This window comes from Castor canadensis, chromosome 12, assembly GCF_047511655.1.
Source record: "Castor canadensis chromosome 12, mCasCan1.hap1v2, whole genome shotgun sequence".
Classification (NCBI taxonomy): Eukaryota; Metazoa; Chordata; class Mammalia; order Rodentia; family Castoridae; genus Castor; species Castor canadensis.
This window is the reverse complement of record NC_133397.1, coordinates 16844706-16861642: the sequence shown is the minus strand read 5'-3', so window position 1 is coordinate 16861642 and position 16937 is coordinate 16844706. Positions and strand designations below refer to the sequence as shown.

Here is a 16937-nt window from a genome sequence, read left to right as displayed (position 1 = left end):
GCAGGAATAGAAGAGGGATATTCAGGAAGGAAGACACCAGATACCCATAAAGATGTGGCAATGGGACTGAAGCCTGCCATAGGAGAGAAGAACAAGAATGTGACCAGACATTTGTAGGATGAGCCCTGAGGTGCAGAGAAACCCCCATGGGACTGGCCGGTCAGGGACGTCCTGCAGTGCCCCACTGGGGAGCTGGGACTTCTCTGGAGGTTACAGTTTCTCAAACAAAAGGGGAGCACCAACCTTGCTTCTAGAGGTATTTGGAATATGCAATGCAATGCAGAAATCACAAGATAAACACGGCTCCTTGCCATTCTCCAAAGTGCTTAAGAGTAGTACATAATTAAGTATGTAAATGAATATATTATGGAATTTAGAATGCAAAATCTTCCTGCATTTTAAAGCTGAAACAGGAGACTTCTGCATCGTTGGAGCTGGGCAGGTGTCTTCAGACTGTGCCTCACTCATGGGGATTCCACTCTCCCTGCATGCCTTGAGGGGCAACTGTGGAATGTAAGCCCTGGGAAGTAAATGAAGTGCTTTGAGGTGGAGCACGTGGAGGTCAGGTGGCATTTGTAAAGATCACTTTGGCTGCTCTGATAGAGGCAAAGGACCAAGAGTGAAAGAAAGAGGTTGGGGCTGCTGCCAGGGTCCAGGAAGAGATGAGCCAATGTAAGGCCTCTGCTGTGACTTTGGGACCTCTTGGAAGGGTTTTGGGAACTCCCAAGGGGCCACAGACTACTTTGAGAACTGCTAATGTGGCATGTGAGCCATAGGTCTGGGTACAGAGCTAGAGCTTTTTTAAAAAATGGTTCTCCTTCCACCAACAGGTGTTGGTGAGGATGCGGGGAAAAAGGAACCCTCTTACACTGCTGGTGGGAATGTAAACTAGTAAACCACTCTGGAAAAAAATATGGAGGCTACTTAAAAAGCTAAACATTGATCTACCATTTGATCCAGCAATACCACTCTTGGGGATATATCCAAAAGACTGTGACACAGGTTACTCCAGAGGCACCTGCACACCCATGTTTATTGCAGCACTATTCACAATAGCCAAGTTATGGAAACAGCCAAGATGCCCCACTACTGATGAATGGATCAAGAAAACGTGGTATCTATACACAATTGAATTTTATGCAGCCATGAAGAAGAACGAAATGTTATCATTTGCTGGTAAATGGGTGGAATTGGAGAACATCATTCTGAATGAGGTTAGCCTGGCCCAAAAGACCAAAAATCATATGTTCTCCCTCATATGCGGACATTAGATCAAGGGCAAACACAACAAGGGGATTGGACTTTGATCACATGATAAAGCAAGAGCACACAAGGGAGGGGTGAGGATAGGTAAGACACCTAAAATTTAGCTAGCATTTGTTGCCCTCAACGCAGAGCAACTAAAGAAGATACTTTAAAGCAACTGGGGCCAATAGGAGAAGGGGACCAGGAACTAGAGAAAAGGTTAGATCAAGAAGAATTAACCTAGAAGGTAACACACATGCACAGGAAATGAATGTGAGTCAACCCCCTGTATAGCTATCCTTATCTCAACCAGCAAAAACCCTTGCTCCTTTCCTATTATTGCTTATACTCTCTCTACAACAAAATTAGAAATAAGGGCAAAATAGTTTCTGCTGGGTATTGAGGGGGTAAGGAGGAGAGGGAGGGGGTGGAGCGGGTGGTAAAGGAGGGGGTAGGGGCAGGGGGGAGAAATGACCCAAGCATTGTATGCACATATGAATAATAAAACAATAAAAATTAAAATGAAAAAAATGGTTCGCCTTGGTGTTCAGGTTCCCTTTACTTATCCAAAAACCCTGACTTGCAAGGTTCCTGCTCCTGGGAGGCTCTGGATGCTGAATCAGGAGACTGGCATTGCAATTGGACTCTCCCTCATTATATCAAATCCTTCATGAAATGCAGGAAGACAAACATATTTACAGAAACAATTGTGTTCTTGTTTATGCTGCTTTCCAACACCAGAACAGAAGTGGAGTTATGGGACATTGGAGTTAGTAGGACCAATTCCTTAAATCCCAATGAAGCTTAGAGCTGTGAGGAGTTGGCCAGGGGTGCTCAGAGGGTTAGGGAGTCGCCGTCCAACCCCTTGCAACAGTGTTTGTGGATGGTGAGGGCTGGATTCGGGACAGGTCTTCCTCTTTCTCTTCCTCCTCTTCCTGTTCCTCCTCTTCCTCCTCTGCCTCCTCTTCCTCCTCCTCCTCCTGTTCTTTCTCCTCCTCCTCCTTCTTCTTTTTGGTGGGACTGGGGTTTGAACTCAGGGTTTCACACTTGCAAAGCAGGAGCTTGAACCACACCTTCAGTCCATTTGCTCTGGTTATTTTGAAGATGGGTCTTATGAACTATTTCCTGGGCTAGCCTTGAAACACGATCCTCCTGATCTCAGTTTCCCATGTAGCTAGGTTTATAGGCATGGGCCATCGGCGCCCAGCACAACCACATCCCTTAATCCAGTAGCTCTGAGTGGTCTGGGGTCCCCTGGGGCTTCCCAAGCCCCTTTGAGGGGATCCCAAGATCAAAGATGTCCATAACAATATATAATATTCTCACCCTCTCACTAGTGTGCAAGTATCCTAGAGGCTTTGTAACCTGACATGGCAAGAGATCGGATGCAAAAGGAAACATAAGACTTTTTTTTTTTTTTTTGATGGTACTGAGGTTTGAACTCAGGGCCTCAAGCTAGCCAGGCAGGTGTTCTACCACCTGAGCTGTGGCTGTAGTCCTTTTACTTTAGTTATTTTCAGGTACAGTCTCAAGTTTTTCCCTAGGTGGGTCTGGACCTTGATTCTCCTATGGATGCCTTCCACATAGCTGGGATGACAGGTGCAGGCCACCACACTCAGCAGAAGCAAACACAAGAATCCAGCTGTCCTCTACTAACCTAGAGATTAAAGAGAGATTTGCAAAAGTGTAAAATAATGCCACCTTTGTTATGAATTGGTTTTGCTTTAGAAAGTCTAGCTTTTTTCATAAAAATGTCTGGTTGCTATAAAGTGCTACTTTTCAATGAATTAACAAATATTTTTAAAACTGTGTTAGTTTCTAACATAGTGTAAATCAATAGCTATAAGCCACATAAAAAAATCTGGGTACTTAATCATTTTTGAGAATGTAAATGTGTAAAAAATATGAAGGGACAAAACATTTGGTCTGTGTAGAGGAGCTCCTGTATTCGAAAGATCTCCTGTGGGACTGCTGTTCCCACAAGTAAAGTCCGTGGTCGGAGCTCACCAAGGAATCTGGCAGGCTGGGAAGGAGAAAAACCCAGGAGGAAAGTGGATGCCAAGACGAGTTGACATTATACCACCGTGACACATGAGGGCGCCCTTACCAACCATCAGACTTCTTGGAGAGATAGACACAAAATTACTGATACAAATGTTAGTTTTATTCACTACAGTAAAAAAGAAAAAAAATTAGTCTCTTCTCTGTGACGATGTAATTTTTACCTTCCAGCATTTTTCTGTCCAGTATGTTCCAATAAACATGTGCTGCCTGTTTATTGAGGTGGTGTACTCTCCTGGCCTGAAGTTAAACACTCCTTGATTACATTCCTCTGGTCCCTTGGGTGGGTGTTGCAGAAAGGCACCTGACACTGTGTCTCCCATAGAGTCATGGCAGTGAGGATTCTTTCACAAAGTGGGACCTTCTTAGAGCAATAGTCTAGGAGGCCAACATCTGGCAGTTTGCTTTGTGATGCCCAAGGATTTTTTTTTTTCTTGGTTTTCATTTCTGTCCCATTGTTGGGTTCCCTAAGACTGAGTCTGACTCACAGCAAGTAACCAGACCCTCACGAAGGGATGGACACAGTCATCGTGGTAGTGAGTTATCACAGAGTAGATTCCTGATAAAAAGGATGAAGACAGACTGGTTTTCTGTCTCTTGTGCTCACTTGCCCTTCTGCCATGTTATAACATAGCACAAAGGCCACTGCCAGATGCCAGACACATGGCTTTGGACTTCCCAGCCTCCACCATAGAATCGTGATACATAAATTCCTTTTCTTATAAATTACCCAGTCTCTGGTGTTCTAGTATAGCAGCAGAAAACAGGTTGAGAAACCAGATAATCCAATTCAACATGCATTGAGTAACTGCATTGAGAATGTGGCAATTAAAATCAAGCAGAGTAAGATTCCAATATCTTTGCCTATTCAGGTCCTTTGATAAGAAGAGACTTCTGCATCCCAGGCATCTTGTTGACATGAAGGATCTCAGCATAAGCTCAGAGCAGACCACAGAACTATCTTTCCAGAGGAAGATTATTCTTTGACTCCTACTTCAGGCAGACCTAACTGCATATCTTTACTCATTTTTTTTCTTCATACCTTGCTTCCCTGGTTACATTCTAGAATCATAGCATCTGAGTATATTCTTGGAGAAATGCTATTTCCATGTATATATGGAAGGTGGAAAAACTATCTGCTGTCAGAGAAAATCATCAAAGACATATTTCAAAAAAATTTGCCAGCCCCAAGGGACAAATTTCCACAATGAAAAGGTCCATTCCAGCACAATGGAGAAAGAGGTCACAGCAAAGTAGCCACTGGGATATTTTACAACCCTGGGAATGAGATTTTAAAGCTTCCAGAGAGAGAGAGGAAAAAAAAAATCCTGTTACATACAAAGGCAGCACATATCAAATGGGCTTCAGTTTACTCGATAGTAACATTTTTTTAAGGCAACAGAACTATATTTTCAAAATTCTGAAAGAAAATTACTTCCAACTTAGAATTCTGTATCCAACCAACCAACTGCAGGGTAGCTTCTTTTTCTTTCTTTCTTTTTCTTTCTTTCTTCCTTCCTTCCTTCCTTCCTTCCTTCCTTCCTTTCTTTCTTTCTTTCTTCTCTCTCTCTCTCTCTCTCTCTTTCTCTCCAGATGATTCAATTGTCAAAAGATTGATTTCTAATGCACATTTCTTAGGAAGCTACCAGAGTAAATGTTCCATCAAAACATGGGTGAAACAAGAAAAGGGAAGTCAGGGAGCTTCATCCCAGAAAGAGATAAAGGGCATCTCCCCACGATTAGGCAGGCTTCCAGGGCTCTGGAGGGACTTCCCAAGATGATGAACTTAGTAGAACACTAGAGGCTTTGACCATCTTGAAAGGAGACTTATGCTCTTGAACAAAAACTTTGGGCTTTAATTAGCAATAAGTACATAGAAACCTAAGCAAAACAATAAAGCAAGGCAATGGTTAATTGTAAGAAGGCATAAAAATAAACACAAGCAAGAAAAATTTACGTAGTATATTAACTAATTCTCCTGTGAATGCTATTGAGACAATAATAATGTAAATGCAAACTATTGCTCCAACTAAAATATTTGAAGTGCTAAGATGCATGTTATGAATAGTGAGAGAGAATGAAATTCTCATTTATAGTGTCAATTCAATGAATGACATTAAAACTGGAAGATCACCAGGAATGGCAGTGCATGTCTGTGATCCCAGCACTCAGGAGGCTGAGGCAGGAGAATCGTGAGTTTGAGGCCAGTCTGGGTTACACAGAGAGCTTGAGCCCAGCCTGTGCTACATAGTGAGACACTGTCTCAAAATAAAGGGGTGGGGTGGGTGTAGAAGATCAACTAGTAACACAAACATGCTACTTAGAGCTGTGGAGGTTAAATACTCACATTGATACTGAAGCACTAGTATTGGTGGCTATGGAAACTCAAGGCCTGAGCTGTGAGGGTTCCTATCTGACTTCCTGCTGCCTCTTAAGACCACAAACGCCTTGCTTCTTCTGCTGGACTCATGAACATGGTCTCTCCAAGATGCTCACATCATTGATTGGCTGGAATACTGTGGTGCCCAGCTCCATCCCTGGTATCCAGATCCTCTTTAGAAGGCAAGCTTGGCATAGGAGTCAGAGTTCCTGGGAAAGATGAAGGGACAATTAATTCAGATATTTCTATGTGTTCTGGTGTTTTCTCCTTCTCATTATGGGCAGGTTGCCAGCCCCTAGGCTTGTTCCTGCCTGATAGTCTATAAAAGCCCAAACTCCTGGAAGAGATGGTGCCTATGTCCTGCAGGGGACTGTCTTTGAGAGGAGTACAAAAGAGAGATCGCTCCCCCTTACCCCCACCCTGCACCCCCAGCCTGGAGGGAGACCGTCAGGAAGCCTGTGAACAAAAGGCTCAGACACCTGGACCCTAGCCCAGGACTCCATCCTTACCTGATACTGCTGCACAGGGAATGTTACACAAAAGTACAGACCCACCTGACCACAAGGATCTGTACCAGGCTGCTTCAATCAGTGGGCATGCAAATGCAAAGTGATAAGGAGCAGTGACTGAAGAGGGAAGAATAGAGGCTCTGAGTCAGTGGACTGCATGGCCCAACCCTCAGTTGCATGTGGAAAAGGCTTTTGTTCCTGGAATGGCTGTGCCCAGGGGATGGCCAGGCTATCACTGGGACCATGGCTGTCACTGAAGAACCCTACCATCTTGGTGACCGGGCACCTCACAATGTGCTACGGGGGTGCTGTGTCGTCTGGGATCCTCAAAGCCACACTGTCCAAGAGAAAGTGCTACATTTTGCCATGTGCCTCCAGCTTTAGGGAAGCACCCATTCTACTTTAACCTCATTGTAGGATGAACTGTAGGGAATAAATCTGAGTGACGGCCACTGTAGATTTTCAGCTCTTCCTCAATGAGGGCTGGGGAGTTTTGTTGATTCAACTGGTCACTCCTGGGTCCCTTCTTGAGAGTACACTGCTTTCCCAGGGGCTCCCTTAGAGTTACAATTTCTGTGGGCACCCCCCACTGACCAAGCCAGGCCCACCTATGTCACTCTAGGCTCAGGGACAGCTGTGATTCTCTCTCCTCCAAGAACTATTTTTGTCATCAGAAAGAACAGGTTAGCCCTCTCTGCCCACTCCCTCCTCTTAGGTTGAATTCAGCATACACAAGGCACACCTCCAGAATCCTGAAGGTGGACACTGAGCCAGATGTGAGGCAGGCACCTGAACTCTCACTCCCAGCCTTCTCTGTCTACCTCAGTTCTTCTCCAGGTACCAGATGGCCATGAAGCCAAGGAGCCTGCCAAGCTTCAAGAGATGGCTCTGAACTAGCCTAAATCACTCACGGTCATTGCTTCCCCCCTGCCCAGGATGTCTCAGCACTTCTTAGCATCCAGTCTCTTGTCATTTAAAAGAACTTTGGATGTTGCTGTTGAGTCTCGATGGCCAAATCCGGGCCTTTCCCAGTCACTGGAATCAGCTGTTCCCTCACTGGACTGCTGCCCAAGTTACTGCTTCCTGCTTCTGCTGCAGCTGCAGCTGAGATTCAGGAGTTCCATTTCTCTCCCTAAGATTCAGCAAGTGACATTTCCAGGGTTCATGGCTCCTGGAAATCCCTCAGGCTCTGGAGAACCATTCAGAGAGTCACCCTCACTTTCTCTGCCCCATCCTTAGCCTCAGGGAAAAATCAAATTGGTATATGAAAAGACAAAACAAGCCACTGACTCCTCCCCCTTTATTCTTGGCCAGGTCCTCTCATCCCCTGCAGCTGTCCCTCCTGCTCAAAGCCTGACCTCTGTTGCCACTGCCTGTTTGAGGTCTGTCCTAGGTGGTGTCTTTCTAGCAGTCAGTCATTCTCAGTGGAAGCTCCTTCACACTTCTCCATTTCTTTACGCCTTTTGCAGTGCCCTTTTACATTAGCTCCGTTCTTACTGTACATGTCCCAACAAATGACACAAAGTGATCGCAGTAGGGGTTGGGTCAACTAATGCTTCAAGGGTCTGAAGAGACCATAAGGTCACAAGAAGTGGAAGGGGTGGAGAAGATGGACATTTCAGGCTCTGACGGCATGCCAATGTTGCTCTGCCCAATTTTGCAACACATAAAAATGTTGCTAGCATGCAAATACCACATGCCTGCATGCTCACACTTTTGTACAGAGGTTTGACCTCAAGCTGAACCCTAGGAACTTTATCACTTTCCTAAGTGGTGAAGGGGGTGCAAACAGTTTCTGACCCTGGATGTGAAGGCTTCAATTATCCTTTATGACATTTCCTCCTCCCCTGCTTTCCTCCCTCCCTTCTTTTCTTCCCTTTCTTCTTCCTTCCTTTCCTCCCTTTCTTCTTCCTTCCTTCTTTCCCTCCCTCCTCTTTTCCTTCACCACCAGAAAGAGCCTTTGAGTCCCACAAATACAATGTAACCATTGTTCTTGGAGAAAACTGCAAAGAATTATGTCCAGATAAAGAATTATGTCCAGATGTGTCATAATTATTTTGCCAAAGCTGCCGGGATTTGTTGGGGGTGGGAGGTTGCAGGGAGTGGGGAAAAGAGGAGGGGAAAAAAGAAGCTTCTATAGGATAAGTGACAATACTGTGCCTTAACTGTTGCTTGTCCCTTGGGTGACAGATAATTACTGGGCAGACACATTGTACTGGATATTCTGTGGGGTTTTTTCCTATAGCTTTTTTTTTCAGGAATATGACAATTCCTAAAATGCTGTAATGCCTAAAATATCACATCCATGCTAACAGGTAACTGCAGAACATTATTTTGAAGTAAAAGGATGATTTCAAAGAATAACAATATTATCAATAAGCTACATACATGTCACCCCCTGCAAACTGATGCTCTGACATGTTGGGATGGCAGCTCCAGGTGGAGAAGGATTCTGTGAGAGGAGGGTGCAGGCTGAGCCAGGGGAAGAAGCTGAGAGTACTACTTTCATGAGGGACTTTGTGGGAGGCAGGTTGGGGACAGTCCTTTTCTCCCTCATTCATACCTCTGAGCTCACACCATCACTGCCCAGCCATGGGAGTGAGCCTTGGTGGTCTTCAGGGGGCCACACTGCTGAAATTCCTTCAAGCAACTTGGAGATCAGAAGGCACTTGCTGGGGACACTAGAGTAGAAGAACCCAGGAGTGCTAGGACATCTTAGTGGACTAACTGGCTCAGGCCCTCATCGAGTCCCCATTGGACACTGTCAGAAAAATAACCAAGATATCAAACCCAGAGTTCGGGGGGCCAGGGGTCTGCCTTGCACTGGCAGGGGCTCAGAGTCAATGATTTTTTGGGTGTTAGTCCAAAGAAATCTTGTATATGCTATGTGCTGATAAAAACAGGAAATATAGCACACATGCACACATATACACACACACCACGTACACACATGTATATTCACATACCTACACTCCGGGCACACAGGACGTGGTTCACTCAACTCTGAGGGAGGAGAGACCTCTCTGGGTTTGAAGGTCATCCAGGGAAGCCTGAGGTCCCATTTTGGCCCTACAGCTCCAGGTACCAGCAGAGAGAGGGTGCCTGCTGTGGGGAAGAGCTATGGGGAGAGATTGTTTTCCAGTTCTGCTAGTACTCCATGGACTAGCCAGGACACATCTTTACACAGAGTTGTGGGTCCCCACAACCCTTAAGCCAGTGGAGGAGTCCTTGGGGTGGCTGAACTCCAGGCCAGGTAGGTAACTGGGCATTCTGGTAGTTTTTTTTTCTTTTTTGGGGGGGCAGGTATTAGGGTTTGAACTCAGGGGTCACACTTGCTAGTCAAGCACTCAACAACTTAAGCCACTCCAGCAGCCTGTTTTTGTGTAAGGTATTTTTAAGATACAGTCTCCCAGACTATTTGCCCAGTGCTGGCTTTGAACCCTGACCCTCCTGATCTCTGTCTGAGTAGCTAGGATTACAGGTGTGAGCCACCAGCACCTGGCTTAGTCTGAATCTTAATCAGCCAAATTGTTCAGGTATTATTTTTCTGTATGTGATGACATGGGCAGCACTACCTTTGTACTCCTGGCCTAGATTTACTCACCTGTACAACAGTGTGACAGTTATTTTTATGTGTCAACAGGGTGCCAGGATATTTGGTCAAATATTATCTGAATACTTCTGTGATTGTGTTTTGGATGAGATTTGTGTTAACACTGGTGGACTTGAATGAAGAAGAATGTCCTCCACAATGAGTAGAACAAAGACTGACCTGCTCTGAGTACAGGGAATTCTGCCAGCAGATGGCCTTCAGATAGAGACTGCAACACTTGTTTCTTTGGTCTCTAAACAACCAGATCAATCCATCCTGCAGATTTTGTACTTGCCAGCCTTCATAATTGCAAGAGAAAGTTCTTTAAAAGAATTCTCTTTATTTATACTCATCCTATTGGCTCTGTTTCTTTCAATGCAAATGGAACTAAATGTGATTACATGATGAACCATGAAGCCTGAAACTGTATGGACGTTGTCCTCTGCTCCGACCTGCTGAGTGTCTGCCATATCAGACAGTGAGTTCCACAGGTCTGTCAGCAGGCAAATGATGTCCATCATCCATGGCTGTAGGGGATGGTTCCATGTCAAAGAGGAGGGAGACAAGCTTGAGTTTACATTATATCCCTTAAATTGATTAGAAGGTCTCTGCTTTTGTATTCTGTAGTATTCATGTACTTTCTTTCAACAAGTTGGAACAAGTCACCACAAAGAAGCACCACACTGCTTTCTTTACTGCTCAGGACATGGGCCGCCCTCAGATTCCGCAGCTGACTTTCATTCCAGGGCCCCTGTGAGTAAAAATAGCACCACTTGAACCACCAGAACCAAATCAGGGAGGCCCAGCACTTGCACTGGGGAACGATCTGGGCTAAAGAGGATGGGTAGAAGGCAGGTAGAACACCATGCTGGTTCCTCAGGACTCCTGCCTCTGTTCCCAGCTCTGTGGAGTTACGGTCTGTCTCAGCTCATAGAACCAGTCCGCATGAGCTGAAGGATGTAGGAGACACCACAGGTGCATCTAAGATGCCTTGCATCAGCTTGAGAGTCAAGGGCCTGCCACCTTCAAGGAGCAAGGACAGATGTCTTAGTCTGAAATCTTCATAATAAAAAAGACTTCAGAAGAGACACAGTCTACTACAAGGATGAGGCACAGAAGAGACATGCGTAGTGGAACCCAACACACACGCAGATCTACTGGCTTTGGTCTAATTGCTAAGACAAGAATCCATTAAGGTCAGAAGACACTTGCATCATTTTGAGGGCTAGTTTAAATCCAGACTGCTGGGCCCCATCATAGAGTTTCTGATTTAGGAGATCAAGAGTGGACTTTGGGAACTCTCCTTTGTAGCCAGTTTCAGGATAAGCTGATGCAACTAACTGTCCCAAACCAATATTTTCCACCACTGGCTGACTTTCAAGTCACCTAGAGAGCTCTGTGTTAGTCACTTTATGTTACTGAAACAAAATACCTGAGGTAAATTAACTTTAAAAAGAAAAGGTTTCTTTGGCTGACAATTTCAGTCTTAGTTCCACAGTCACTTGGCCCTATGGAGAGGCAGCACATCATGGTGAGAGGATGACAGAGGATGCTGCTTACCTCACAGCAACTGGGAGGCAAAGAGAGAGATGGGAAGGGGCTAGGCTCTAATACCCCCTTTAAGTATATCCCCCAATGATTTAACTTCCTCCTACTGGGCCCCACCTCTTAAAGGTTCCACCACCTCCCAGTAGCACCATGAGCTGGAGAGCAAGCCTTTAACACATGGGTCTCTGGCAAGCTCTTTTATGGTATAGATTCTTGAGCTTCCTCAACATTCAAGGCCAGTGTCCCCTTCACATTGGGGCTGCCCCTTCTGTTTTAAAGTGCTCTTCAGATAGTTTTGAGGCAGCACCTTGTTTAGGGCTTTGAGCTAAGAAAATGACATTCTAGACTTGTGGTTCTTCATTTTTATGGCATCATTAGATCCTTTAAAAACTTGATAATCGCTACTAATGCTTCACCCTTCCCCCAAAGCTACAAAAGAGCACAAAGACAGAATATGTTGTACAGCATTTAAAAGAGTTTACTGGCTTCTCAAACTCATCCAGGTACCCCAGGCAGAGATCAGCAAAGTTGGAGGAAAAGATGTTTGGAATCCTGATTTTAATTTTAAAATTAAATTTTATAAGGAAGTCAATCTTGTTTGAATGCTATTGTGTCATAGGGGAAGTGGTACACAATGAAGTAGTTTCAACATTCATCAGAAAAGTCCTTGCTCTATCAGGACAGGACATTTGATCTATGTGACACTTCCAGCTTCAGTAAGAATTTCTTTCACCAGACTAAGTTCAACAAAGATTTATTTAAAAAAAATATAAATAAACACAGGGTATCTAACTCCAAAGCCCGTGGTTTTTTCCTTCCATTATACCACAAGTACCAAGCTAGGAAGATCTGATTTAATAACTATGATTAAATTGTTGAACTATAATCAAAGGATGTAATTTAAAAACAAAATTATTGCATTCACATTCCCAGTGCTGCACTGAAGGGAAAACGAAGAAAAAGAACCTTGTATTCTGGTCAGAGAAAGGGACTCCCAGTCAGGCAGCATCAGTGATGAAAGGAGAGAAGCACAGCTTCAAGTCTAAGCACTCAGTGGCCCTTGGTGGCTTCCTGCAGAAATGGCAGCTGGGCCTTAAAGAGCAGGGAAGGTTGATTGGCTGGACAAGTCACTTTAAGTGTACTCTTTCCTCTTCCCACATCTGAGGTTTCTGGTCCAGGCCATGAGGGGGTGAGAACAGATTCCCTTAAAAACCCTTCCAGCTTCAGTGCCTTCGCTGTCCTGAAGAATACCATAGCAAAGGCCCTGAGGCCACATTGAGCCAGGATGAATACTTTCTCCAGGAGTCCTGTCTGTTCAGAGCAGTGCATGTGTTCCAGGGATTAGAGCCAAAAGACTAAGCCTTCTGAAATGTTGAAAAGATTAGACTTGCTGTGGCCGGCACTGGGAGCCACTGTAGATCTTAGAGGAAAGGTTAAATATGATTAATCCAAACTGCTGAAATATCTGTAAGCTGTTCAATATTTAATGTTTGTCTCTATGCCCAGGGCTATTTTCTGCTGCTCTGAGCCAAGGGCCCCCTGAGGCTTACACCAGGGAATCCCTTCCTAGAGGGAGGCCCAGCAGACGGTCAAGAGTGGGAAGAGAATGAGCTGGAATGTGTATGCCTTCCCTGCCCACCCCCCAGCCTTGTGGACCCCAGCCTTGTGGAGCTTGGGGTGCTGGATGGGGAAGCCCCAGAGCCCCCCAGGTTCCTGTAGGCAGTTCCCTGCCATCACCTGACCCAGCCTAGCTTCATCCTGTAGTTAGTCCTTGGATGTCCTTCATCTAGTGTTGCCAGGAAAAAAATATAAGGTGGCCCATTAAGTTTGCATGTCAGATAAATAACAAATAAGATTTTAGTATAAATATGTTCCAAATATTATAACTTTAAGTATACATCCTAAAAAAATTACTCTTTGTTACATGAAATACAAATTTCACTTGACAGCCCTTGTTTTTATTTGCCAAATCTGGTAACTCTGCCCTAATCCTTTAGTTCTGCCCATAATGGATCATAGTCATTCATTAAACGTTTTCATTGAGCCTTCTGACAGCTCTCTCTCATGCCATTCTTGACTCATACATAATGAGATTTTTTTATTCCCATTAAGGTACTCATTGCTACAGCAGTCTGTCCTGCCCCTCTGAGGGTGGGCCTTTGTCTATCAGACTCCTGTCTCCAGGTGCCTGTGTTTTCCAGCACACACCCCCTCTTCAATAGATAAGGCACTGATTTTCTGCACAGGGTGGAGTACATGTTGGATCATGCCTGAGAACCAGCTGAACCTGCCTCGCTTCCCCAATGGGCCTTGACTCATAATAGACACACAAAGCACTAGGGCTGGAGGCAGTACAAGCCAGTGGAGGCTCCCAGGCTTGGTCACCAGGGAATCTGGGCTCTGGCTAGTGGCCTTGACTGCTCCAAGGGTACGTTTCTCTGTCAATAACTTGAAGCTGTGCTTACTCCACCCCTGGGTCCTTGGGAGGAACAGAGATAATCTGTTAAAAAATGTTGGCACACAGAAGGCATTTCCCTAACTGTAATTACAGTTAGTAATTGAGGACAAGAAGACAGAGTCTTTTCCCCTTCTGTCTTCCTATGACCGGCCCATGGTTGGCCTAGGGCAGTGCTCATAAATGTCAACGGCACATGTCCTGAACTGAGTCGGCCACCTGACAAAGGTCACAGAAGGTGCAGAGTGGGTGCTGTCACTGTGAGTTGAGCTTGTTGTGGGAAGACAGAGGCAGACCTTCAAAAGCCCTCCATGGGACCCTGAAGCATGCACAGCTGAGAGTCAGTATGATCATTTTAGTGATTTTTTCCCACTAGCAAGTCCCTCCCTTTTATGTGCAGGAGTCCAGCTTTCTTGCATTTAGCACAAGAGATAGACTGGGGCAGGGTGTCTTGTGGGCTGGGTCCTCCCTCCAGATGGCAATCAGGCCTACACAGCCCTCCACATCTTCTGCTTCTTAGAAACACTAGAATTGCTCCTCTGCCCCAGCCTGATCCTGGCTGGTTGCTTCTGGTCCACAGCCCCTTCATCAGCTCTGGGACCTCAAATCCAGCAGTCCCTGGGCTTTGAGGTAGGTTGTAGAAGGAGGAGAAGTGAAAGGATCCATTTAGGAAGCTCCTAAGTACAGCTCAGACAATACTACTCCCAGGAGACAAGGGGCCTCTGAGAACCTTGCTGTTGAGGTTAGCCAGCTCCTAGTTTATAGCTGAATGTGGTCTCTGACACAGGCCACACAGGCAGGCCTCATCTAGGTTTTGAAAAATAAACAGCAGCACCTGGCCACACAAAGGCCAGAGTCCCTCCTGGCTCAGACCTCTGGGACATCCTATGTTCTCACCTCACTGAAGTCAGAGGCTTGCAGCCAGGCCAGGCCAGCAGTAAACCATGGAGACCAGGAATCTTGGTCTCCATGAACCCTTACAGATCCAAGGGCTCATCCCTTTGCCATGGGGACACAAACTACAGCCCCACTTTCCAGATGTTGTTCTGCACAGAGGCAGGAGGAGGGGATGGAATGCCTAGACAAAGTTGGCCAAGTAACGGGCCAATTATTTTAAATGCCAAGCATAAAAGGCAGAGCATCATCTGGAGGAATAATGGGAACTAGTGCACAGGGCTGACCTCCTGAATGGTCTAGTGGTGTTTTGCCTTTCTCTGTGCTTAATGGATAGGTAGCTTATTAGGAAGAGCAGATCGACCCTGTGCAAAAGTTTCAAAGCCCTTTTCTCTGCAAGTCTGACTTGTGTATGTTAATGTGAGACTCTGGCAAATTGGGAAAACATTTCAATAAAGTCTAGAATTGTAGGGTTCTATGGGCCACAGGAAGAACCAGGATGATTTGAAGACATTCTTGAGGCTGACATACAGAACAACAGACTAATGTCTATTACAAAGTGGACAAGAGCAGTGACATAAAATCTTCTAGTTTCTTCCCATTGGGTGGTTTTTTTTTTTTGGGCTCAGGGTGTGACTTTAGGTGGGCCAGTGTATGGCGAGCAGGAGAGGGTTCCACTGATCACCACTGAAGCAGAAACCCCATGGCCAGCACTTACCCCGCTGTGCCTCAGAGGTCTCCTGGCCCCACTTAGGTGTCTATTGTATTATGGAGTGGCATGTCTCATTCTTTCTCAGAGGGTGACAAGGATGCTTATCCATCATCCTCGGCTTGTTTTAGAAAGGACTCTTGGAGATCAACTGGACTCTCTCACCCCAGTGGTGTGTGAGTTCTCTCATTCAACAGTGACCTCTCCTCCCAGCCCTCCCTGCCCTCTCACACTGGGGGTCCTGATTAGATCCCATCTCTCATGCCGTCTTTGCCCTCATCTGTCCTGAGATGCTGAACAACCAGAGGAACTTTACACCTAGGGCACCTGAAAGCTAGAAGCTGAGAGCTTGCTCACTTTCCACCTGACAAAGTTATTCTAGCCCCTGTTAGTTCTCACATGTCACCTCCTCTGGGTCCTCTCCTTCCCTGTGCAGAATTAATTAAAGACCATGCTCCCTCAGTGTTTGAGGACATGCCATATTATGTTAGTTAGTGGTTTACCTGTCAAACCCCATTCTCCCAACCCACCAGCAGACCCAACAAGAAAAGAGCTCTTTAAAGACAGAGACTACGTCTCATTCACTGCTCAATTCAAGTCATATGAAAGAATGAGTGAATGGATGAGTGAGTGAAAGAATAATTTACACTTTCTAGATGGAAAAACTAAACCATGCATAAACTGAATCAGACAAGTCAACATTTTCTAGGTGTTCACTGAGCCTGTATTATAAAACATGCCTCCAAATGAATCTGTCAAGATCAAGGCCAAAAATTGCTTTCATCTGCCCTTCCTGAAAAAAACCCGTGGGAATCAGAAGCATCCTCAGACCATCAGTGGTTGGAGAACTTGCTTGTTTCCTAGGCATCTCCTTTGCTGAGTGACTTAAAAAAGTGAAAGAAGTACTTGGCTTCAAGTCAGGAGATCTTGGCTGAAACCCAAGCTCTCCTGCTTACAGCTGGATAGCCCTCTGTAATTGACCTCATTTCTCTGCCCCCAGTCTCCTCATTTGCAAAAGGAACTGAATAGTATAGTAGTTATTAGAAAAATCTCTGAAGGTGGAGAAATTCTGGTAAGGGCAGGAGTCCAGCTAAGTAAGTCACAGTGCTATTAATCCCTGTTGCCCTTCTGCCAGGTTATAACACAGCACTAGCCCTCTCTACAGTCTGGCACCATGCTCTTGGATGTCTTAGCCTCCAGAACCATTAGAAATATTTTTTCTTTATAACTTATCCAGTCTGTGGTATCGTAATATAGCAGTGGAAGACAGATTGAAATGCCAGTCTTCAACATATTGTATGATGTCCACCCACACTGGGGAGGGGACATGTGCTTTACTCAGTCCACCAATTCCAGTGCTAATTTCTTCTGGAAAAACTTTTACCTTATCCAGAAATAATAGCCAGCTATCTGGGCATCCTATAGCCTGGTTAAGTTGACATGTAACATGAACCATCATGGTAGGATTGCGCTGATTTGGAAGTGTCTATTTGGGCAGAGGGTTCACCTACTAAGAAGGCAGAGATAAGGAGGATGGCAGTTGA

General features: G+C 45.3%; 1 long non-coding RNA gene across 1 annotated transcript in view; it reads right to left on the bottom strand.

The window, feature by feature from the left end:
• Nucleotides 1-3411: 3411 nt before the first annotated feature.
• Nucleotides 3412-16937, bottom strand: part of LOC141414767 (uncharacterized) — a 36745-nt gene continuing 23219 nt past the window's right edge. The window contains exons 2-3 of the long non-coding RNA XR_012439615.1: nucleotides 5654-5895; nucleotides 3412-5187 (exon numbers count right to left, since the gene is read on the bottom strand). This is a non-coding gene — a long non-coding RNA (uncharacterized lncRNA). The remainder of the gene's footprint in view (nucleotides 5188-5653; nucleotides 5896-16937) is intronic.